The sequence below is a fragment of the Oncorhynchus keta genome, chromosome 32 (assembly GCF_023373465.1).
Source record: "Oncorhynchus keta strain PuntledgeMale-10-30-2019 chromosome 32, Oket_V2, whole genome shotgun sequence".
Lineage (NCBI taxonomy): Eukaryota > Metazoa > Chordata > Actinopteri > Salmoniformes > Salmonidae > Oncorhynchus > Oncorhynchus keta.
The window spans coordinates 12521447-12547766 of record NC_068452.1 but is presented as its reverse complement, the minus strand read 5'-3'; the positions used below and the strand labels follow the sequence as shown (position 1 = coordinate 12547766).

Here is a 26320-nt window from a genome sequence, read left to right as displayed (position 1 = left end):
GCATTTTTTTGTTTCTTTCGGAGGCTTGACGGCCTCCGGTCCATGTGCGAGGGGGTGTTAGAGTGGTGGGATTTAGTTAAGGTGAGGATAAGGGCTTTTATAATAGGATATTGTAGAAGGAAAAAAAGGGAGGAAAGGAGTGAGGTGGATCGTATCCAAAGGTTAATTGAACTCGAGTACGAGGCAGGCAACCTCGGCGGGTCGATTGACTGGGAGAGATTCGCAGCCCTAAAGGCGCAGCTCAGGGAGCTGCAGGAGCAGAAGGCTCGAGCTTTCCTGGAGCGTGTGCATAGTGGCTTTCTAGAACATAATGAGACTTGTTCCGCTATGTTCTTTAAGTCGGTTAGGGCCAGGCAGAGTAGGAAGGTAATGCATGGAGTTAGGGAAGAAAATGGTAGTATAGTAAGTAAACCAGAGGAAATGGTCAGGGTGACAACTGATCATTTCCAAGATTTATTTAAGGAAAGGGAAATAGATGTAGAGCAGGGAAACATGTTTTTAGAACACTTGTCCCGGCGGTTGCCAGAGGACATTAGAGACGTGATGGAGGCCCAGATCTCACTAGAAGAGGTTGAGAGCGTTCTTAGGAGGATGGGAAAAGGGAAGGTGCCTGGGATGGATGGGCTGCCGGCTGAGTTTTACCTCAAGTTTTGGGGTATACTTGGACCAGTGGTTCTCGAAGTCTTGAAGGCCATCCTTGAGACGGGGGTCCCGGGGGGATCAATGGCTGTTGGTGTGCTGTCACTTCTTTATAAGAAGGGGGAAGCAACTGACCTTGGCAACTGGCGGCCATTGACCATGCTGTGCGTAGATTACAAGATTCTTGCAAAGGTTTTAGCAGACCGGTTGCGCACAACCCTTCCCTACGTCGTCCACGAGGATCAGACGTGCGGGGTAGAGGGCCGCTCTATAAGATGGAACCTACAGTTGATCAGGGATTCCATCGCTTGGGTTGAAGATAGAGGGCTGCCTTTAATGGTAGCAGCGCTAGATCAGGCGAAAGCTTTTGATCGCGTGAATAGATCTTTTCTATTCAGGGTGTTAGGTAGATTAGGATTTGGGGAGAAGTTTATAGGATGGATCCGTACTTTATATGTCGGAGCGGGGTGTCGAGTTAGTGTAAATAGTCACTTAGGTGACGTTTTTGACCTCTCGTCTGGGGTCAGGCAGGGATGCCCACTCTCGGCTCTCCTCTTCGTTCTGTACATGGAGCCTCTGGGGGCTGCCATTAGGGCAGACACAGGGGTGGAAGGCTTGTTGATCCCTGGAAGTGGTGGGCTGCGTGTTAAGATGACGCAGTACGCCGACGACACTTCCTTGCTGTTGTGCCTGACAAGGTCCCTTGCCATCTTTGGGGATTTCACCAGAGCGTCGGGAGCAGTTCTGAACCATGCAAAGTCTTCCGTCAAGTTTTTCGGAAGATGGCGCGGTAGAACGGATGTGCCTGGGGGGTTATCTCTCTGTGAAGGGGCCCTGAGGATTCTCGGGGTTCATTTTGAGACCTCCGGCTCAGCGACGCTAAACTGGAACATGCGTATCGCAGTGGTACAGAGGAAGCTTGCAATGTGGAAGGCTAGGTATTTGTCTTTTATGGGCAAAGTCCTGGTCCTAAAGGTGGATGTGTTGCCGTCTCTTTTGTATTTGGCGTACATCTACCCATTGCCGGCTTGTCTGAGGAGGCCTCTAGTGAGGCTTGTGTTTCAGTTTATGTGGAGTGGCAGGTGCGAGTAGGTCGCCAGGGCACGCGTGATCTGTCCCATCGGGGAGGGAGGTAGGGGGTTACCACATTTCCCCCTCAAGCTGGACTCAATTTTTGTTTCTTTCTTGTTAGCGGAGCTTGCTCAGCCAGTGATACACCCGTCCGGTTACCTCCTGCGGGTGTTCTTCTCGTATTACATTTACATTTACATTTAAGTCATTTAGCAGACGCTCTTATCCAGAGCGACTTACAAATTGGTGCATACACCTTATGACATCCAATCCGTGGTTTCCCCAACCTAAACTCACTGAGATGAGGACCAAGGAGGTGAAGTCTATTCTAGATGGTTCGGTTAACCACCTCAGTATCCCTGCCTGAAGACTTGTTAGGTTCCCAAGCACTTTAATGTGTTGTCCATGTTTCATGGAAAGAGACAGCAAAGTTAAGCCCAGTGTGTAGCAGGTGGACATTGGGTTTTATTCAGACCCTGCCAGTGTACCAGGTGGACATTGGGTTTGATTCAGACCCTGTCAGTGTGCCAAGTGGACATTGGGTTTGATTCAGACCCTGCCAGTGTGCCAGGTGGACATTTGGTTTGATTCAGACACTGTCAGTGTGCCAGGTGGACATTGGGTTTGATTCAGACCCTGTCAGTGTGCCAGGTGGACATTGGGTTTGATTTAGACCCTGCCAGTGTACCAGGTGGACATTGGGTTTGATTCAGACCCTGTCAGTGTGCCAGGTGGACATTGGGTTTGATTCAGACCCTGCCAGTGTGCCAGGTGGACATTTGGTTTGATTCACCCTGTCAGTGTGCCAGGTGGACATTGGGTTTGATTCAGACCCTGTCAGTGTGCCAGGTGGACATTGGGTTTGATTCAGACCCTGCCAGCATGGCCAGAAATGTATTCCAAGATCAGTAACTTATAACCACAGAACCACCCCAGACCTTTCATGACTGACTAAAAACACCCAAGTTTTAGATTTACTGCCATGGTCTAGTATGTCACTGCCTCAGACACCATTCACAATTCTGGCTTAGGTACTAGTAAAACATGACATATTATTTGCTAACCATTCACAATGCTGGCTGAGGTATGAGTAAAACATGAAATATTATTTCCTAATTGTAAAAAATGGCAAGGCTTTAGCTCAGTGGGCTTTTCCATTGTTGATGAAAGCAGGGGAAGTGTTGTGAGTAAACAGAATTGCCTGAGATGTGGGGGAAGGGAAGCTGCTCACTGAATGGCTGTAGTGACAAGGGTCCCTCCAAAAATCTATCATTATTCCAACTGACATGTCAAATTCTCCCCCAGATCTACCACTAATAGGCCAAGCCTCTACAGACCCTGTCTTGTACTGACAAACAGAATAAATCATTTGACATTCAAATATGTCATTTTAAATAGTTCAATTCAATCCAGCTGGGCCTTTTTAACACATTCCTGCTGTAGATGTTATGTCCTTGTACAGATCTAGGATCAGTTCGTTTTATATGCTCTCTATCATCGACAATTGTTCCTGCTGTAGATGTTATGTCTTCACACAGATATAGGATCAGTTCGTTTTTATGCTCTCTAACACAGCCAGTTCTTCTTGCTGTAGATGTTATGTCTTTGTACAGATCTAGGATCAGTTCTCCTCCACGATGCATACACAATACCGGTCAATTGTTTGGACACACCTACAAATTCAATTTTTTTCCTTTATTTTAACTATTGTCTACGCTGTAGAATAATAGTCAAGAAAACACAACTATGAAATAACTCATATGGATTCATGTAGTAACCAAAAAAGTGTTAAAGAAATCAAAATATATTTTATATTTGAAATTCTTCAAAATAGCCACCCTTTGCCTTGATGACATCTTTGCATACTCTTTGCATTCTCTCAACCAGCATCACCTGGAATGCTTTTCCAACAGTCTTGAAGAAGTTCCCACATATGCTGAACACTTGTTGCCCGCATTTCCTTCCGTTCCGATTCATCCCAAACCATCTCATTGGCATAGTTGTGTTGTCTTCACAGTTAACTCTAATGAACTTTTTTTCTGCAGCAGAGGTAACTCTGGGTCTTCCTTTCCTGTGGCAATCCTCATGAGAGCCAGCTTCATCATAGCGATTGACGGTTTTTGCGACTGCACTTGAAGAATCTTTCAAAGTTCTTGAAAGTTTCCGCATTGACTGACCTTCATGTGTTAAAGTAATGATGGACTGTCATTTCTTTTTGCTTATTTGAGCTGCTCTTGACATAACATAGACTTGGTCTTTCAGAAAATAGGGCTATCTTCTGTATACCACCCCTACCTTGTCACAACACAACTGATTGGCTCAAATGCATTAAGATAGAAGGAAATTCAGCAAATTAACATTTAACAAGGCACACCTGTAAATTGAAATGCATTCCAGGTGACTACATCATGATAGATAGATGATAGGAGATAGAATGATGGTCAAAAGATAAAAGTTTAAAAAAAAAAAAAAAAAAAAAACATAATAAAAAGTACATTTGAATGACACTAAGTGGCAGTGTTTCTACAACTAATGCCGGTTTGCCTGAGGCTGATGCTGTGCAGGTGTTGGTACACATGCATATACACACATTCACTCAGATAAACACATTCAAGAACACACACATACATGTAATAGTGCCAGACATGCACACAAACATATACAGTTGGCATTGCTGTTATGATTTTAGTTGTCCTTGATGTCCTTTGTTTTAAATGTATTATTTTGTTTGATTATTATTTTGCATTGTTGTTTGCTGTTTTCTTCTGTCTTTTCCTTTTTTCTCTTTCGTTCATTCTCACGACGCCAGGACAGCGGAGTCAATCACCACCTTCCGGAGACACCTGAAACCCCACCTCTTTAAGGAATACCTAGGATAGGATAAGTAATCCTTCTCACCCCCCTAAAAGATTTAGATGCACTATTGTAAAGTGGCTGTTCCACTGGATGTCATAAGGTGTATGCACCAATTTGTAAGTCGCTCTGGATAAGAGCGTCTGCTAAATGACTTAAATGTAAATGTAAATTCTCTTGGTTGTTGGTACATTGGGAGGTTCTTGGGGGTGGGGAATGGAATTAATTGTATTTTTCATTTTTCTTCCTGAGGGGGGACTGTGAGAGGGGTCTCGAATGATTGAGGGACTTTATTGGGGATCTTGGAGGGTTCGGATTCACGTTTTTTGGCCTGGTGGTAGATCGGTGAGCAGGGCATTGACCCTGAATGCTTCTGTGTGTCGCTCTGAATGGGAATCTGTTGGGTGACTGGTGTGATGTAGTTGTTGAGCGGCTTCACTGCAAGTATATTGTATGTTGAGAATATTCAATAAATAAAAAATATTTTAAAAATGCAAGCTTGAGACAGATATGGAGCTAGTGATATCTATATACCTTCCTAAATATGGAGCTAGTGATATCTATATACCTTACTAGATATGGAGCTATTGATATCTATATACCTTCCTAGATATGGAGCTAGTGATATCTATATACCTTCCTAGATATCGAGAAAGTGTGACCTTCCTGGTCCCTCAAGTCAGTGAGTCAACACAGGAAGGAGCAATGAATGGATAGTTCATTTATTTCCAAAGCTGCAATGATGGGATACACACAGTCTGGATGAATGATCAGTAGTGACGGGATATAAATAGCACACCCACAGCAATTCTCCATAAATCTGCCCTAAAATATACTAACAAAAAACTATCAAAATGTCTGTCAAAGTTATTGTGATCATATAGTGGATTTAACAATGACTAATTATTCTTAATTGACTATAATAAAATGAATACATTGTTTCCATGTGTTTCATATTTACTACATCAGAATAAACTAACATCTATTTTAGTATTCAAAATATATCAAATTAACCTGCAAAATTACTCAATGTCTCCCTCTGGTGGAGAATAATATATAACACACCTAAACCAACAAAACCGGGCTAAGAAACTGGCTGGTGTTCATGAGTTTATAAAACATATAGTTTTTACATTTGTCATCAATGACCTGCAATGACGAGATACACAGTGTGGATGAACGATCAGTAGTCGACCGGATAAAAATAGCACTCCTAAAGAAGATGCAGTGTGGTGTCAGGAAAACAACCTCTTACTCAACGTCAACAAAACAAAGGAGATGATCGTGGATTTCCGGAAACAGCAGAGGGAGCACCTCCCCTATCCACATCGAAGGAACAGCAGTGGAGAAGGTGGAAAGTTTTAAGTTCCTCGGCGTACACATCACGGACAAACTGAAATGATCCACCCACACAGACAGCGTGGTGAAGAATGCGAAACAGTGGCCGTCAACTCTTCAACTTCAGGAGGCTGAAGAAATTGTCCTGTCACCCAAAACCCTGACAAACATTTACAGATGCACAACCGAGAGCATCCTGTCGGGCTGTATCACGGCCTGTGTACGGCAACTGCACCGCCCTCAACCGCAAGGCTCTCCAGACCCAATCACTGGACACTTCAATAAATGGATCACTAGTCACTTTAAACAATGCCACTTTATATAATGCCACTTTAATAATGTTTACATATCTTACATTACTCATATCACGTGTATATACTGCATTTTATACCATCATCTGCACCTTGCCTATGCCGCTCGGCAGGGGCGGACTGAAACTATTATTATGGCCATGAATTTGACTCCATCCCAGGCCACCCTGTTCACGCAAACCACCAGACCGCTACATTTTTGGCCTAACCCTATTTGTTGATGTAACGGGTACCAAACTAGTTATACATTTATCCACTATGTTCATTTGGTTAAAGAGTTACTCACATTACAAAATACAAACAATTAGGACTGACCTTCAAGTAGCCTCTCTGAACACTGAGTTTTCAAGGTATGCTATGGCTATGGGTGCACCCTCAAAAACTCACTAGGAATACACCAATCGTAGCACATACAAATGAACAAGGCTAGACACACAAAACTATTAGCCTACACTTTTTAAAAAGAGAATGAAATATAAAGAGTTATATCAAATGATTATCTTTATTTTCCAGCATCAAGCATATCAAAAGTATCAAAAACCTTCACACACATTCACCGAACTTAAACATAAGCTACAACAATGTAAATAAGTATAATACAAAAGTCGAAAAAGCACTCCTCTACAAAACCTCTCTCTCTATATATATATCATATATATATATGTATATATATATATATACTTATATATATATATATCACAGACACAACTGCATTGCCCTCAACCGCAAGGCTCTCCAGACGCACATCACTGGACACTTTAATAAATCACTAGTTACTTTAAACAATGACACTTTTAATAATGCCTCTTTAAGCATGTTTACATATATTACATTACTCATAACACATGTATATACTGTACTGAGACCCACTGAACACTTTAATAAATGGATAGAACTTCACACACTGAACTTGAACATAAGCTACAACAATGTAGTATAAAAATCCTCTACAAAAAAATGTAGATTACAATGTTTCCTCACTGGTGTCCATAAAGCAAACAGCACAACAATAAACACATCTATACACTGAGTCAATGAAATTGAACATAGGCTACATAACTGCAAGTATAATACGACAAACCCCAAAACATGCCTCTGTACAAAAGCTTTAACTCACAGCAAATGTTCTTTCCCCCATGTCAGCCTGTTGAGGAAGAGTCATAGCATAGCTACTTCAGTGTAACCAGGAAGTAATTACCACTAGTAAACCAGTAGGCGGCGCGGTAACTCACTGCTCTCGGACATATTGTTAATGATATCATCTTTGTCAAGTCCCATAAGAATCTCCTTCTCTGTTCTTATGCGGTTCTTCACAAATTTCATGGTGGAGACTGTCCTCTCACAAGCCACCTGAGTGAGGGATAGGGTGAGGAGGAACTTGTAGCCCAAATCAATGATGTGATACGCATCCGTGAGCAGATTGTACTGAGACAGGAGAAGATAGTGCATATCGGACTGTTTTTACATATGGAACAAATTCTGCTCACCAACTCCACCCTTTTCATCAGGATCCTCAAAGCCTTCCCCTGATTCATCACTAGCGGTTGTGTTGTACTCCTCCAATGCTGACTGTTTCAGTCTTATCTCCTGTTGTGCTGATCAGTTCAGCCTGCAATGCCTCAATAGTGGCATGTTCATCAAATAACAGTAAGCATTTTCTGAGCTCCTTCATGGCTGTCTTTGGAAGGCTTTTTTCTCTGATCTCAGGAAATGGATTGGAATTCATGCAGGAGACATCTACACACAGCACTGCATTTGCTGCATATCGGCGGTGAATACTTTCAACAACAATGTCCAGTACCACATTGTGGATCTTGATTTTGTAGCCCATGTCTGCATTAGCAATGGGTTCGTCTTCTGCCAACTCACCTGGTTTTCTCTTCTTTTTTCTGTTGTTGTTCTCTTCTCTGGGAGAGCAGTCTGAGCTTCTGCATCACAGCCCTGCTGCTCCTCCAGAATGCCATCTTCACACCCTCAAAGTCTCCGGCACACTTTCTCAGGTTATCCTACGTTCCCGTCACCAAGTGAAGTGCTGTTATGATATCCATGCCACGTGTTTACAAGAATTTAAAGAGATGGGGACTTCTGCTCAAAAAATCCTGAGAAAAACCTCAGCTGTAAGTATGGTTTCATACTTTAGGAAAGCATCCTTGTACCTTGCTTCGGATGATAGGTTTTATGACCACATCCTGTTCAAGTCTTTCCATAGTGATGACCACATCCATGTAAAGTGCACGGTCAGGCTTCGCAAAGCTTCCAAATACTTTCCTCAAGGCCTCGTCTTTGGCCCACTAGCGTGTTTCAACAATTACATCAAACAGTCTGTGTCTCCTGTCCTCACTGGTTTCCTCCCATAGCTTCATGCACTTGTTGGAATCTTCAAACGAACACTGCAATGTCATTCAGTAGTGAGAAAAGGGATTCACTTTCCACAACAACCCCAGTGGTGTCAGTTAGCACAAGGTTGAGGACATGTGAGTGACACCATATTGTCACACCCTGATCTGTTTCACCTGTCCTTGTGATTGTCTCTGCACCCCCAGGTGTCGCTTGCCCCAGTGTATTTATCCCTGTGTTTCCTGAACATTCTCTTGCCTACTCCCTTTTTGGATCGATAAACATCTAAGACTCCAACCATCTGCCTCCTGTGTCTGCATCTGGTTCTCGCCTTGTGCCCTGATACATATGTGTACTTGGTTAGGAGACTCTCCTGTGAGCGACGCAGAGAAGCCCCTGTATTGTCCCTGAATATTCGCTGCTCCGTCTGTTGCATTACCAACACACTGTTTGATATCTATGTCCATCTTCTCAATGGTCTGTTTCACCAGGTCCACAAAGTACTGTCCAATCAATGATTCACAGTCAATGACGGCAATGAATCTCTTGTGGACAACATCAGTGACATATCGCAGAACTACTGCACACTGATCTTTGGATGTTAAATCCTGTGTTGTGTCCATTCGTATTGAGAACATCCCTGCCTTTCTCACTTCAACAGCAATTGTCTGCTGAATCAACATTCCTGATGACGTCAATTACTTTATTTGCTGTTGTTTTGGACGTCATAGTTACCAAGGACCCGCTTCCTTTACTTCCCATCTCCTTCTTGTTCTTCTCAATGCTCCAACAACATGCTCTTGTAAGCAGACATGATATTTGCTTAGCAACAATATAAGCTCAAGAAACGTGTCATGATTGACGGCCAAGTTATATGCAGCTTCGTGTCTGTGTCCTCTGTAGCTGAGCCCACATTTACCAAGAATTTTAAGACATCATTCACACGTTCCATGACCTGACTCCTCATTCTGACCTGGTCACTCAGAAGGGTACGGATGTCTGCTTTTCTGGCTCTGAGGAAAAAGGCTTCTGCACTTTCTCTATGGGTCTTGCTTCTCTCATGTTCCTGTACTCTCTGATGGGCATGTTTCCAGACCTGCATGCCTCCTTTGACAAATGCACTATCACTGGCTGAAGGTTTTGCAAATGACAAGACATACTGAGCAGAACAAGGGGGGAGTTACTTAAAAGCATGTCAGTCATTTTCTGTTTGTGCCATCTTTGGAGTGGAGTACATTGGAAACTCTTTGAGGGGTTTGTTTTGGGTGATACTGAAAAAATAAGTCAAAATCCTTGGACCGGGGAAAGGCAAAATAATCAAATGGATTTTCATTGCTTTCAATGTCCCTTTCTATTTTCCCTATACTGGGCTCTGATCCCCTCTCTCTCTAACTCTGCACATCTAGTTGCTCTGCAGAATTGTAAGAACCGATGCCGGACAGGAGAAGCAGGTACGGGGGTCAAACATTTATTCTGGAACGGACAAAGAACACGACAGGAACAGTGTCAGCACACGGATAAACAGGGCCATATGACAAACAATCCCGAAGCAGGGAACAGAGCCAGGTAACAGGAGCGCTGATGTGCGTGACGGGGACAGGCAGGTGTGCGTACTGAAAGTGGCTTGAGTGTGCAAAGTTGGGGAGGAAGAGCGGGAGCAGGCGTGACAAGAATGAGATTAATATTGTAAATAACCTACATTTAAACTTGTATTACATGTGCAGTCATCGATTGTATGCCCCCCGATTACAGTCCCACTGATAATCTCATAAATAAAGCTCATATTAATCTAAAATCATAGCCTATATGTTTAGGTTTGTGCTCTTAAGTTGTACCTGAAGGTTCCTGCTCTGAGTCAGACTCTGAACTGACCACCATCTCCAGTTCTGCAGGAGCACCTGAAGCTCTAGTGCTGCTGCTGCTTCCTTCTGCACCTTGTAATGCTGGTACAAATGGTGCTAATGATCTTTGTCATTTCTTGTGCTGTGTCACACAGGCTACTGTGTTACGTTCATGGATGTATCATGGTTGCGTTACAGTAGTCTGTTTCGCTGTACAGTGGATGTGTACTTTCTCCAGCTTATGTGGCCTGAGTCATGACCGAGTCCTGGCAAGTCCATAGTCTAGGTTTGCTATTAGTTTAAACATATTGCCTTCAATGTCATATTCTGATCGTTATCTTGCACTCATTGCTGTGATATAATTCCTCCACGAAGACGTAAGACGTGCAAACTGTTTGGCCTACCGGCCATTGTGTCACTATTATTAGCTAGGCTACTTAGCAAGCCATGCTGGGTGTCGTGTGTGTGTGTATCAGTGTATGTGTTTTTGACTGACCTGGTCCCTTACTGGCGAACATGTCGCTTATTTTGCAGCATTTAGCTGCGTCTGTGGCAAGGGCCTTTCTCTTTTTATATTCTCTCCCTCTCTGCTCCATCTTTCCATTTCTGACCGTCCATTTCGCAGTGTGATTTGTCTAAAATGTTATCGGTAGAGAAGCATGTTGACGGTGCTATGGTGCGTCGCGGAGAGACCTGAGTGATGTAATTTCTGTGCAGGGACACTGCAGCGAGAGAGTGAGAGTTGCGCCTGATTCCTGGATTCTCCATCAACTCATTCCTGCTTGCTATATTATCGCTGGTCAAGTTGACTTTTTCACAGCAGGCCTAAACAATCCTCAGGCCAAAACGACCCTCAGGCCCAAATGAACCTCAGGCCCAAACGACCCTCAGGCCAAAACTACCCTCAGGCCAAAACTACCCTCAGGCCACCGGGAAATATCCTGGTTCTTCCGACTGCCAGTCCGCCACTGCTGCACGGCCATGGCTCATCCATATATTTCTATGTACATATTCTCATTCACCCCTTTAGATTTGTGTGTATTAGGTAGTTGTTGGGGAATTGTTAGATTACTTGTTAGATATTACTGCACTGTCAGAACTTATATTACTGCACTGTAACATCTGCTAAACATGTGTACGTGACCAATAACATTTGATTTTATTCGATTTTCCAGTTAACTACCAACTTGAAAGAGGGAAATTTAGCATAAAACCCACATGGAAAACTGAGATTCGACAAATAACATATTGGGTTTATAAGCGCACAGTCGATAGCGCGCCGGACCTCGGGCTCGAAGGTCGAGGGTTCGAAACCTGCTCCCTGCCTGTTTCATTACAATATAAAGTGAGGCTTACTTGACACCAAACCAACAACAGTAGTTACTAAAACATAAATGTACGATGTTAAAGGTGGATTTTATGATGAATGTCAACTTTATACATTTCTATCCCCGGGACCAAAAACTCATGCTTCCTACATTGAACTTGTCTGAACATTTTCAATATACGTTTTACTCAACTGCGTTACCCACTCCAGTCAGCAGATTGCGGTCTGCGACTTTAAGGCAATGCTGCTGGTGTGACGTATATTCTAGTGGACGGAACGCTTCTTTCAACCGCAGCAACAGTTTGTCCGCCACCTCGGTAGCTTCCTCGACATAATAGCCGAACCAATAAAGCTCTTTAGACGCTTTAGTGTATATTAGCCACTGTGTTTTAAACCCATTTCTCCCCTCTAGTTAGTTATCCGATTTAATTTCATATTTACTGTGTTAATAGTCAGCTAGCGGGCTGGTTAAGTTAGCATTAGCCTAGCTAGCTAACATCTCCGACCATGAGGTCACTTAGCTACTCTCCTGATAAAAAAGTGAAAGAGGAGGAGGAAGAGAAGGATGTTACAATACAAAAACAAGTAGAGGGTGAGGCCGTTACCGTGAAAGAAGAGAAAGACGTTTCAGTGAAAGAAGAGGAAGACGTGTTCAGAGTAAAAGAAGAGGAAGACTTGTTCAGAGTAAAAGAAGAGGAGGATGCAGCTGTTGAAGTGAAAGAGGGGGAGATGATTGTCACATTGAAAAAGGAGGGGGAAGAAGAGGATGAAACGGGATATCTGGGCCCGGTTTCCCAAAGGCATCTTAAGGCATCCAATGGTTCTAACGATGAACGTTCCCTGATTAACACTAGTAAGTACTGTCTTTAAAAAAGAGGCACAAACTCTGCAGTTGTTGAACTGATGTTTGGTGTTAAAGGGGAAATCTGCAATTGCTACATCCATATTGTGACTTTTAAATGATTTATTTATAGCCATTGATTCTTGAAGAATATAACACATGAGCTTAGTTCAACTGTTGTACGCCATTAGAACCCCAAATAAGCTTTTTTTTACTCCAATGTTTAGAAACAATGTAAACCAACACTGTATAGCCTCAACGTGGTTAAAACTATAATGTTGATATCATGGATGTTAAGTCGTTGCATCCATAGGTCTGTCTATGAATTTGAGAGTAGTTACATTTCTCTTATTAGCCAAACAGTGGTGGCATTACAGCTTTGTTATTGTTTCAACTGTATGTTGGTTGATTGATTTATGTGGCTTTTGTAAAGGGACAACCTAGGTTTTAAACAGAAACAAAGTGGCTGCCCAGAGACTTGGTTTGATAAACAGCTGAGGGATGGGGGCTGGAGAAATGTAACCACTATCCTGCCGAGTGGATTTCATTAAGACTTTGTTTACTTGCTGTTTGAGTTGAAGAAGAAAAAATACTTTGAGAAACTCCAGAACTTATTAGTGGTGCAGTGTTAAGACAATCAGAAATACTATCAGACATCCCCAAATGGGCACATTTATAGGCCTACATTTGTGTGCAGGCCAGGTAGACTAGTCCTACTTCTATATGTGTAATCAGGTGTGCATCCTTACTCAACATTGACAGGAGTGTTTCAAATGAAAGACAATGAATACATTGATAAAACTGACGCATCTTGTGGGGTCAGGTCATGGGCCGTTTAAGTTCATCATATGACAAGCTTTAACGTTGACAATAACTACTGTTTCAGGGAAAAGTAGTTATTGTCAACGTTAAGCTTGTCATATGATGATCTTAAATACTGGATCTTGCTGTCGGACAATTTTTTGGACAGTCAAATGACAAACATCACAACATGCAACAACAACCATAGTACTTCATTACTCTGGTAAAGACAGTTATGCCGTGCTCCACTTTGGATCCAACATCCCTAACAAATTGGTGTTTATATTGAGTTATTGTCTGCTTGATTTACAGTAGGTTCTCGTTAGTCTGTTTGTCTCGTTAGTCTGATACTTTGCTCATAATGTGTAGAGAACTGTTCCTTGATGGATAGGGTATTGTTTAACACACAGAGCTATTTTCCTTTATTCAGGACATTTAGAATGACAACACATTACAGAGTAGCCTAGTGGGATTATTCACAAAATTATCTGGTGATCAGGTTATGAAATGTCATGACAAAGACATTTTAGTTTCCATGTTTCACCTGAAATACTAAATGATTTATAGTCCTCGGTCTATGTTGTTGTTAGGTGAATTTATGGGTCCCACAATAGGTCTATGTTATTGTTAGGTGAAGTTATGGGCCAATTTGACATTACATTTCATTTACATTTAAGTCATTTAGCAGACGCTCTTATCCAGAGCGACTTACAAATTGGTGCATTCACCTTATGACATCCAGTAGAATAGTCACTTTACAATAGTGCATCTAAATCTTAAAGGGGGGGGTGAGAAGGATTACTTATCCTATCCTAGGTATTCCTTAAAGAGTGTCTCCGGAAGGTGGTGATTGACTCCGCTGTCCATACACTTAGTGTACAACCTCATTGTCAGTCTGATGTTAAAGCCAGAGCATTTTACTGATTGAAGTGTTTTTTAAGTATAAAGCAGTTGATTTTCAAAAGTAACACAAACAGAAGGTTCAAGCGATCCTTACAAATATAATCTGAAAGTACTGTGAAGTGCCAGTCATAAGCAACCTATAAATAGAGGCTATTTTTGTTGTCAGCCCATGAGAACCCCCCTGAGTTTTCCCCCACGGTGGTGAATTAGTGAATAGACATAGAGCTTAATGTGAGTTTCCTTGAGTAGCACTCCTGATCTTGCGCTGATAGTGAGCTGTAATATTCAGAATAGATTGTTAAAAACTAAAATCTTTGCTCACCATTTTTGCTCCAGGCAGATATACTACAACCATAACTAGCGGTTTCCTCATTCGCATGGAGGATTTTCTGCAACCAGATTGTGTGAGCATCGCCCTCGTGCCACAATTTCAGCAAACCGAAAGTCGTCTGGCACACTGTTTAGGCTTTCAACAACTTTAACTTATTTCTAGCCTACAATCATCGATGTTACTACTAATGTGAAAATAAGACAAAGTGTGATTGTTGCTCACTTGACTGTCTTAATTGTCAAATAATTTAACAGATGTCAATTGTTGTACAACATCATGGGTATGCTATGGGCATCACCTTTTACCTCAAATGCTCATCCTGTGGCGTTCTGCATTGGAATCCTGCCTTTGGAAGGCCACCAAAAATTCTGATATTTCCATCCCCAACTACAACATTTTCTGTCAAGATAGAACTGCCAAAGGGGGAGGAGTTGCAATCTACTGCTGAGATGGCCTGCAAAGTTCTGTCATACTTTCCAGGTTAATGACCAAACAATTCAAGCTTCTAATTTTAAAAATTAATCTCTCCAGAGTCTCTCGCTGTTGCCGCCTGTTATAGACCGCCCCCCAGCTGTGCCCTGGACACCATATGTGAATTGATTGCCCCCCATCTATCTTCAGAGTTCATTCTGTTAGGTGACCTAAACTGGGATATGCTTAACACCCCGGCCGTCCTACAATCCAAGCTAGATGCCCTCAATCTCACACAAATTATCAAGGAACCCACCAGGTACAACCCTAAATCCGTAAACATTTGCACCCTTATAGATATTATCCTGACCAACTTGCCCTCCAAATACACCTCTGCTGTTTTCAATCGGGATCTCAGCGATCACTGCCTCATTGCCTGGATCTGTTATGGGTTTGCAGTCGAACGACCACCCCTCATCACTGTCAAACGCTCCATAAAACACTTCTGCGAGCAGGCCTTTCTAATCTACCTGGCCCGGGTATCCTGGAAGGATACTGACCTCATCCCTTTAGTAGAGGATGTCTGGTTGTTATTTAAAAGTAATTTTAAAGTAATTTCCTCACCATCTTAAATAAGCATGTCCCGTTCAAAAAATCTAGAACTAAGAACAGATATAGCCCTTGGTTCTCTCCAGACCTGACTGCCCTCGACCAGCACAAAAACATCCTGTGACGTACTGCACTAGTATCAAATATTCCCTGCATTATGCAATTTTTCTGTGAAGTCAGGGTCCATTACACACAGTCAGTTTGGAAAGCAAAAGGCTAGCTTTTTCAAACAGAAATGTGCATCCTGTAGCTCTAACTCCAAAACGTTTTGGGACACTAAAGTCCATGGAGAAGAAGAGCACCTCCTTCCAGCTGCCCGCTGCACTGAGGCTAGGAAACACTGTCACCACCGATTAAATCCACGATAATCGAGAATTTCATGAAGCATTTCTCTACGGCTGGCCAGGCTTTCCTCCTGGCTACCCCAACCCCGGCCAACAGCTCCGCACCCCCCGCAGCTACTTGCCCAAGCCTCCCCAGCTTCTCTTTCACCCAAATACAGATAGCTGATGTTCTGAAAGAGCTGCAAAACTTGGACCTGTACAAATCAGCTGGGCTACAAAATCGTGGCCCTCTCTTTCTAAAATTATCAGCCGCCATTGTTGCCACCCCTATTACTAGACGGTTCAACCTCTCTTTTGTATCGTCCGAGATTCCTTAAGATTGGAAAGCTTCCGCAGTCATCCCCCTCTTCAAAGGAGGGGGTGACACACTAGACCCAAACTGTTACAGACCTATATCCATCCTGTCCTGCCTTTCTAAAGTCTTCGAAAGCCAAGTTAATAAACAGATCACTGATCATTTCAAATCCAACCGTACCTTCTCCGCTGTGCAATCCAGTTTCCGAGCTGGTCATGGGTGCACCTCAGCCATGCTCAAGGTACTTAATGTTATCATATCCGCCATCGATAAATGACAGTAATGTGCAGCCGTCTTCATCGACCTGGCCTGTTGTCCGGACCTCTGGCAGTCTCTATGAGGGTACCACAGGGTTCAATTCTCGGGCCGACTCTTCTCTGTATATATTTTTATTTTTTTATTTTACCTTTATTTACTAGGCAAGTCAGTTAAGAACGCATTTTTATTTTCAATGACAGCCTAGGAACACTGGGTTAATAACCTCTTAGAGCTACCCCCTACTTTTGTCAATTTCTGCCTGAAGACATACCCAAATCTAACAGCCTGTAGCTCAGGCACAGAACCAAGGATATGCATGTTCTTGGTACCATTTGAAAGAACACTCTGAAATTTGTGTAAATGTAATTTGAATGTAGGACAATATAACACAATATATCTGGTTTAGATAAAACAATGAAAAAAACATACTTTTTTATTTTTGTATCATCATCTTTCAAATTAACAAGATAAAACAAACATTCAGATAGGATGATGGGGACAATTTCAGTGAAAAACATAACAGTACTTGTGTAAAGTTTCAGAATGATAACTTCCAAAATGAGTGTGCTTACATGACATTTATCATGAAGTCACCCAGGTGTCCCACACAAGTAGCCAAGTGGCCAAATCGGTGAAGGTATACATTTTGAAACAAATAACTATATACAAAATACCAAAATGGTATTCTAACACCCCCCCCCCTCCAAAAAACAAAAAAAATGGTGGAAAAAATATATACATTTACAAAATAACATGTAACTATTTACACACTTTCAATATTTGGAAGACCCTCAGTCCTCCTATCAAATCCAATGTATTTATATAGCCCTTCGTACATCAGCTGATCTCAAAGTGCTGTACAGAAACCCAGCCTAAAACCCCAAACAGCAAGCAATGCAGGTGTAGAAGCACGGTGGCTAGGAAAAACTCCCTAGAAAGGCCAAAACATAGCCTGGTTCCCCTCTAGGTTTCTTCCTATGAGGGGTGGCCAGTCCTCTTCTGGCTGTGCCGGGTGGAGATTATAACAGAACATGGCCGAGATTTTCAAACGTTCATAGATGACCAGCAGGGTCAAATAATAATAATCACAGTAGTTGTAGAGGATGCAACAGGACAGCACCTCAAGAGTAAATACGAACAGTTTAGGTTTCCATAGCCGCAGGCAGAACAGTTGAAACTGGAACAGCAGCAAGGCCAGGTGGACTGGGGACAGCAAGGAGTCATCATGCCAGGTAATCCTGGCGCATGGTCCTCCGAGAGAGAGAGAAAGAGAGAATTAGAGAGAGCATACTTAAATTCACACCGGACACCGGATAAGACAGAAGAAGTACTCCAGATATAACAAACTGACCCTAGCCCCCCTACACAAACTACTGCAGCATAAATACTGGAGGCTGAGACAGGAGGGATCAGGAGACACTGTGGCCCCATCGGATGAGATCCCCGGACAGGGCCAAACAGGAAGGATATAACCCCAACCACTTTGCCAAAGCTCTACACAATATTGTGCTGCTGATGCCAGGTGCCATAGCAGTCTCTCTCTGCTGTAAAGAGCAGAGAACACAGCGACGCCTCCATGCTGTGCCCTTTTGGCCCTGAGGCACATCCTGTAGAAATACATTTGGGCAGATGAACACCACTTCTGGCAGGAGCTGCATGAACCAGCTTCAGTGGGGGATGGAAACCTTGGCACTGGGGGCTGCCATTCGGAGTCTGTCACTGAAAGAAAATGTTCAGTTAGAATAGTTTCACATATGAGTCCTGTATCAACAGGTATAATAAACAGATATATATACAGGGTACAGAGAACATAAGGTTGAATATATTATTATGACCTGCTAGATCTACTGTCTCTATTATATTATGACAGACCAGCTAGATCTACTGTCTTTATTATATTACAACAGACCAGCTATATCTACTGTCTCCATTTCACTTTGGCCATTGTTGTGGGCCTGCCCTCCCCTCAACAGCCTCAAATAGGCTATTTCATGTGTGTTGGGGTGGGGCGGCAGACACGCATCTCACGTTTCATGACATTACATGTTTATATATTGTTTCTTAAATTAAAAAGAAATCACAAATAATATGTTATATTATTAATTTCAAACAAGGGCATTCGCATGATACGAACTTACCAGTCCAAAACGATGTCCTCTCCCGTTCAAAAAAATATTCCTCCACAATCGCTAAATGAATCGTCCTACAACAATCTCTGTCTCACTTTCCCAATCAATTTATTCTAAAATTGTGTGTACATCTGTATATCTAGACTTAGTTTTAGCTTTCCTTGACTTAGTCGCCATACTGATTGATATATAAACAGCTGAATCTGTGTGTTTACCAAACAATGCAGTGCGTAATATGTGTTTCTCCTTCCGGTATGAAACTTCAATAGCGAAGTACTCTCTTTACGCTGGAGCTTACTACATGGGTTGGTCTTGCATCACATAAACATGACCTATTGCCGTTTACCTCAGCTCATTGGCTATCTACCCAGCTAGATTTCAAGACGATCAGTGGTCATTGGGTTAAAATACAGTCAATCAACGAAACAGCGGGCAAATCATTGGTGCACAATGATGTCATAACTTGTTGTCTTCAAATCGGTTTCTTTCAGTCAATACGTCCCGCGAAATGACCCATCAGGTTTGATTGTGTTACAAACAAACCAGTTGATTGCAGTGAAACCAAACATGACTGGAAAAGTCACGTTCTGTGTGGATTATTTACCTGGAATGTGTCGTCGAAAATGGAATGAGACGGAATTCACGACACAAGCGGTTCACAAAATGTTTCGTGTTAGGCTATAAAAACGGATTTTATCAAACAAAAGATCATTCATTGTGTAACAATGAGCATTGGAATTGCAAACAGATGAAGATCGTCAAAGGTAAACCATTTATTTTAATGCAGTTTGTGATTGTTACGCCTGTGCTGGTTGAAATAGTTGGTTTTTATGGGGCTCTATGCTCAGATAATCACATCGTATTCTTTCGCAGTAAATCCTTTTTTAAATCTGACAACGCAGTTGGATTAGCAAGATTCTAGGCTTTTGATACATGTGAGACACTTGTATTTTCATTAATGTTTAATATGACTATTTATGTAGCGGTCACCGTATGTTGTGGAATTTCAGCCCGATAGCGGGTTCCGTGCGCAAAGAGGTTAATGCAGCAAAGATGACTAACTCATTTTTGAACAAATTAGCAGTTACTGCCTTTTTACTTGGTGGGGCAGTAGTGTAGGAGACACAACTTCACCTAACAACAACATAGACCTACTGTAGGACCCATAACTTCACCTAGCAACAACACAGACCTACTGTAAGACCCATATCCTACTGTAGGACCCATAACTTCACCTAACAACAATGCCATACAACACTCCTTCGGTGGCCTCCAACTGCTCTTAAACGCTACTAAAACTAAATGCATGCTCTTCAACCGATCGCTGCCCGCACCCGCCCGCCCGACTAGCATCACTACTCTGGACGGTTCTGACATAGAATATGTGGACAACTACAAATACCTAGGTGTCTGGTTAGACTATTAACTCTCCTTCCAGACTCATATTAAGCATCTCCAATCCAAAATTAAATCTAGAATCGGCTTCCTGTTTCGCAACAAAGCCTCCTTCACTTACGCTGCCTAACACCTTCGTAAAACTGACTATCCTACCGATCCTTGACTTCGGCGATGTCATTTACAAAATAGCATCCAACACTCTACTTAGACTGCATCCAGTTTGCTATCACAGTGCCATCCGTTTTGTCACCAATGCCCCATATACCACCCACCACTGCGACCTGTATGCTCTCGTCGCCTGGCCCCTGCGACATATTCGTTGACAAACCCACATCCATCACTCCAGTGTTAATTTGTTAAATTGTAATTACTTTGCTACTATGGTCTATTTATTGCCTTACCTCCTTACTCAATTTGCACACACTGTATATACACTTTCTATTGTGTTATTGACTGTATGTTTGTTTATCCCACGTGTATGTAACTCTGTTGTTTTTTTGGCGCACTGCTTTTCTTTATCTTGGCCAGGTCGCAGTTGTAAATGAGAACCAGTTCTCATTTACGACTGGCCTACCAGGTTAAAAAAAGGTGAAATACAAAATAAAATCTTAATTTTATTAGCAACACCCAAATGTATACTGTCATTAACGCGGTTCTTCAACAAATACACACAATTCTTAATACTATAGCAAACATTATATTAAACAGAACATTCAAACGAGCCTTACAATTATAATCCAAACTAGTGTGAAATGTACTCATAGGCAACCTGGAAATGGAGGTTAGTCCCCTGAGTTTTCCCCCATTCACATTCAGAATACATTGTGAAAAACTATAATCTTTGCTCACCATTTTTGCTCCAGAGAGATATACTACATCCATAACTATCGGTTTCCTCATTAGCAGGGAGGAGTTTCTGCAACCAAATTGTGTGCGCATCGCCCTTGCGCTGCAATTTTATTAAACACAGAAAGGGGTCTGTATTGGAAACCAAAAGTCGTCTGGCACACTGTTTAGAGTTTCAACAAAATGAATAACTTACTTCTAGTCTACAATCATAAATTTTACTACTAATGTGAAAACAAGGCAAATATGACTATTCTTGCTCATTTAACCTCTTACTCCTACCCGACACGCAGGCGTCCCATCTAGACATCTGGAAATGCAAATGCGCTACGCTAAATGCTAATAGCACTCGTTAAAACTCAAACGTTCATTAAAGTACACATGCAGGGTACTGAATTAAAGCTACACTCGTTGTGAATCCAGCCAACAAGTCAGATTTTTAAAATGCTTTTCGGCGAAAGCATGAGAAGCTATTATCTGATAGCATGTATCACCCCAAAAGACCCGCAGGGGACGTAAACAAAACAATTAGCATAGTCGGCGCTACACAAAACGCACAAATAAAATATAAAACATTCATTACCGTTGACAATCTTCTTTGTTGGCACTCCTAGATGTCCCATAAACATCACTATTGGGTCTTTTTTTCGTTTAAATCGGTCCATATATAGCCTAGATATCGATCTATGAAGACTGTGTGATCAAGGAAAAAAACATTGTTTAACGCAAAGTCATTTTTTTAAATTAAAAAAGTTGACGATAAACTTTCACAAAACACTTCGAAATACTTTTGTAATGCAACTTTAGGTATTAGTAAACGTTAATAATCGATCAAATTGATCACGAGGCGATGTATATTCTATAGCTGTACGTCTGGAAATAATGTCCGGGTAAATCTCAACCAAAATATCCGGCCGGAGACTGGAAGAAATGCGCTGCCTCGTGTCCGTTTGACCAAGAAACAAAGGCAAATGACAAGACTGTTGACATCGTGTGGAAGCTGTAGCTATTGCAACCTCGGCCCCATTTAATGTGGTTCACATTCAACAATGGGTTCAAGTGGCGCATGGATATATTTTCCCATTTTCAGTGATCAGATTTTCCTGCGCTTTTCGATGAAACGCATGTTCTGTTATAGTCACAGCCGTGATTTAACCAGTTTTATAAACGTCTGAGTGTTGTCTATCCACACGTACTAATCATATGCATATACTATATTCCTGGCATGAGTAGCAGGGCGCTGAAATGTTGCGCGATTTTTAACAGGATGTTCGAAAAAGTAGGGGGTGGACTTAAGAGGTTAAAGAGGATTGTCAAATCGTTTTTACATTCGTTACAGACATCAATTGTTTTACAACATCATTGGCTACTTTGTTGGCCTCAACTTTCTTTTACAGTGGTTTTCCGCTGTTGTGGGCCTTTAATCATCTGACTTTGTTGTTCACACAGGAGAGAGTGGGGACTATTGTGGATCCTCTGGGGATCCTCAACAACCTCATGATGCTGAAGAGGCAGAGAAGAGTCTCTCCAGATCAAAACACCTCAAGAAACATCTGCAGAGATCCACAGGGAAGAGAACTCACTTCTGCTCTGACTGTGGGAAGAGATTCACCTCATCGGGCATTAAAATTCATCAGAGAACACACACAGGAGAGAAACCTTATAGCTGTGGTCAATGTGGGAAGAGTTTTCCTCAATCTGGCTCTCTGACAGTACACCAGAGAACACACACAGGAGAGAAACCTTATAGCTGTGATCAATGTGGGCAGAGTTTTGTTCAAGCTAACAATCTGACTCGACACAAGAGAACACACACAGGAGAGAAACCTTATAGCTGTGGTCAATGTGGGAGGAGTTTTACAACATCTAGCTCTCTGACAGTACACCAGAGAACACACACAGGAGAGAAACCTTATAGCTGTGGTCAATGTGGGAAGAGTTTTGGTCAAGCTGGAGAGCTGACAGTGCACCAGAGAACACACACAGGAGAGAAACCGTATAGCTGTGATCAATGTGGGAGCAGTTTTCCTTCATCTAGCTATCTGACAGTACACCAGAGAACACACACAGGAGAGAAACGTTATAGCTGTGATCAATGTGGGAAGAGATTTACTTTCTCTGGCACTCTGACTCAACACCAGAGAACACACACAGGAGAGAAACCTTATAGCTGTGGTCAATGTGGGAGGAGTTTTACGACATCTAGCTCTCTGACAGTACACCAGAGAAAACACACAGGAGAGAAACCTTATAGCTGTGGTCAATGTGGGAGGAGTTTTACTACATCTAGCTATCTGACAGTACACCAGAGAAAACACACAGGAGAGAAACCTTATAGCTGTGGTCAATGTGGGAGGAGTTTTACTACATCTGGCTATCTGACAGTACACCAGAGAAAACACACAGGAGAGAAACCTTATAGCTGTGGTCAATGTGGGAGGAGTTTTACTACATCTGGCCATCTGACAGTACACCAGAGAACACACAGGAGAAAAATATCATAGCTGTGACCAGAGATAATCTGTTAAAAGATCTCTGATCAAATATTAGGACATACATACATGAAGGAGTTGTTTCATGATTTCAATTAATTAATGTCACAATGTAGAAAGTTTTAACATTGTAGAAGGAGTATTTTAATGATGTCACAATGTAGAAGCCTAAACGTTTCCCCCCCTTTGTGAATTGATTTCATAATGATATGGATATTAGCCTCAGGGGAAAAATCAGAGTCCGTGTGGTTTTTGAGCTGTTAGTTTTAACAGGACGTGCAACCTCATCTCTCTCCTCTCGTACAAATGATTTTAGCATGATATCGATGAGTGATGACAAATAAGTGTTGCATTCCCTTGTTTAGCGACCCCTACATTTAAATGCATCACTCCAAAATGTAGCTGACTGTCTTCTGCAGGTTGTGCTCTATCCAGTGAGGTAAAAGATATCTCCCATTTCCATTTGTTTTTTTTGTTGTGTCAGTTTCAACAGCACTTACAACCTAATTCCCCCCCTAATCGATATCAGTGATTTATTGCTACTTGTCAAAACAACAGCATTTCTGGTGCTTGTGCATTTTAAAAGCTGCTTGTTTAAACAAATACAAGTAATATGATTGTTGTAGCAGATGTTTGTGTACATAGAACATTTTATGTTTAGGTTTTCAATTTATCCCAAACTGTTTCTGCATATTGGTTATTGATTTGGACACATTAAAACGGTGTTTTGATATTTGGCTATCCCACGAAGCAAAATGTAATTGAAAAGCTGTTGAAAATAAGACTATGCAACCAAATATTTCATATTTACATTTCATGTAACATTTAGTATTCATAATTATTTATACGACCAACTGACAATTTTTGGTACAATTATATTGACATTGTTTCCCTACTTTTAGAATATCAGGGTTCATTCTCAGATGTGTCAACCCAAATGTACTAGAGCATGACATTGGGGACTGGGCCCCGATCCAACAACATACCTATCTAGTGAACCCTGAAAAAAGAGAGAACCCCCGCTCTGCAGTGAGGTGGAAAGTTACTACGGATATTGCAGGAGTTTCCTCTTGAAATCAGACATGTCCATGGTATGGACAACTTGGTTGCTGATTTTCTCAAGGATGGGCAGTCAAAAAGATGTGTGTTTTGCGTTTAGCCAGTGCGTTGCCATGGATCACAATTTATTTTGACCACATGTTTTTCCGTATTGGAGATGAGTTTTTTTTGGGCTCGTTCCAAGGGGACGAGAGTTCTCGAAATAAACTTTTTTCCCCCTATTTGTAATTGTTGATATTGTAGTTGATTATAATGTGAAATTGTTTTCTGTTAGTGGTCAGCAAACTTGTCCAACAAAAATATAAGATATATTTGTCTTAAGGAGGAAGGTTTTACAGGCTTTGGTTTTTCCATTTATGTTTTGAGGTTGGACTAGCTTGTTAGCATGTAGGGAGAACCGATTGGTGTCAGTATGTGTTACACCTGTGCTGGCTTGTCCATCTCGTTAGTGGGAAGGTGTTTCACCTGAGCTGGTCCAGGTTCTATTTAAGAGTGTCTGGCCCAGTGCTTCAGTTGTCTTGATAGATGTGGAATGTCAACACATTTAGTTGCTCCACTTTTTTGGTTTGCTTCCTGTCTTTAATTTTGTGTGGGTTTTTCTTTTGTTTGCCTCTTCTTGGGCAGATTTAGTGGGTCTCATGGTGGGTGTCTTTTAGAGCCTCTCCTAAAAAACAGCTTATATTTTGGGTGGGATGTTGCATCCTATTAATATTTTAATCAATGGCATTTCCTTTTAATGCTCATTAGTCTTTCAGTGGTTATTCTTATGTTTTTTATCTGCTTATGTTTGTGTACTAAATATTTATTTATTTTTTCCTGTGAAGCCAATGTGTTATCATGTCTGAAATGTACTGTATAAATAAAGCTTGATTTGAACATATTGCAAAACAAATGAACCCAATGACCAACCAATCAACAGACTCTTACTAAACCAATGAATAAATATGTGCAAAAGCAACACATATCTTAGTATGAAAAACAGTATAAACTCATATCTTCCTCTGTCAAAATAGTGCTGGTATGTATGTTTAGTATCACTGTTCAACCAACCCAGTTCATTTGTTGATATATTGAGGTATATTGGGGTTTTCTTTTGTTTCCCTCCTTCTTGGGCAGATTTAGTGGGTCTCATGGTGGGTGTCTTTTAGGTCCCAGTTGTTACTAGTCAACTTCCAGTGGACACCCCCATAGTGTCATTCAGAACTCCTAAAACCCACCTGTTTAGTTGTGGTTGTTGTCAGTGACTCTTTGTTCGTTCCCTCTTCTGTTTAAGTGACATTTCTGGTTTTCTTGCTGGGAAACTGAACAACAATGTAGTAAAACAAGCTTATATTTTGGGTTGTAGCATCCAGTTCTTGTTCATCAAAGGCATTTCCTTGAAATGTTAATTCGTCTTTCAGTTGTTATTCTTCTGTTTGCTGTGTATGTTTTTATTTGTATTTTTTCTGTGAAGTGCATTGCGTTGCATCCATGTCTGAAATGCGCTGGTTTGGTTTGAACATATTGCAAAATAAATGACCAACCAATCAACAGACTCTTGCGCCATCTTAGTATGAAAAACAGTATAAATTCAGTGCATTTGTTGAAGATGAAAAATGTTGAAATCAACAATATGTCAAAGGATTCAACTACTGAAAACTGAAACAAACAAATGGATCAACCAGATCAATCTCACTTTTCACGCCTGTTGAAGGTGTGGTGAAGTGGTAAACACCACCCCCGGCTCTACCAGGGGTTTGAGGTGGTCTCCCACAGCTCTGCTTATGTCATGTTCTGTGGCCTTGCCATTCTATTTCTTGACTGCCCCTGCAACAAAGAAAGAAACACATTTAGTCATATTATTTAAAACTCTCAAGATAATGGATATGGAGCATCTATGGCCTCAG

At 41.7% G+C, this 26320-nt stretch overlaps 2 protein-coding genes and 1 pseudogene across 2 annotated transcripts in view; 1 reads left to right on the top strand and 2 right to left on the bottom strand.

Moving 5' to 3' along the window:
• LOC118365743 (zinc finger protein ZFP2-like) overlaps positions 1 to 26320 on the bottom strand; it is a 426011-nt gene that overhangs the window by 162382 nt on the left and 237309 nt on the right. The gene's annotated exons all lie outside the window — the stretch shown is intronic.
• Positions 1 to 26320, bottom strand: part of LOC127914402 (uncharacterized) — a 267695-nt gene that overhangs the window by 171511 nt on the left and 69864 nt on the right. The gene's annotated exons all lie outside the window — the stretch shown is intronic.
• LOC118373990 (zinc finger protein 501-like) lies at positions 11977 to 25964 on the top strand (annotated as a pseudogene).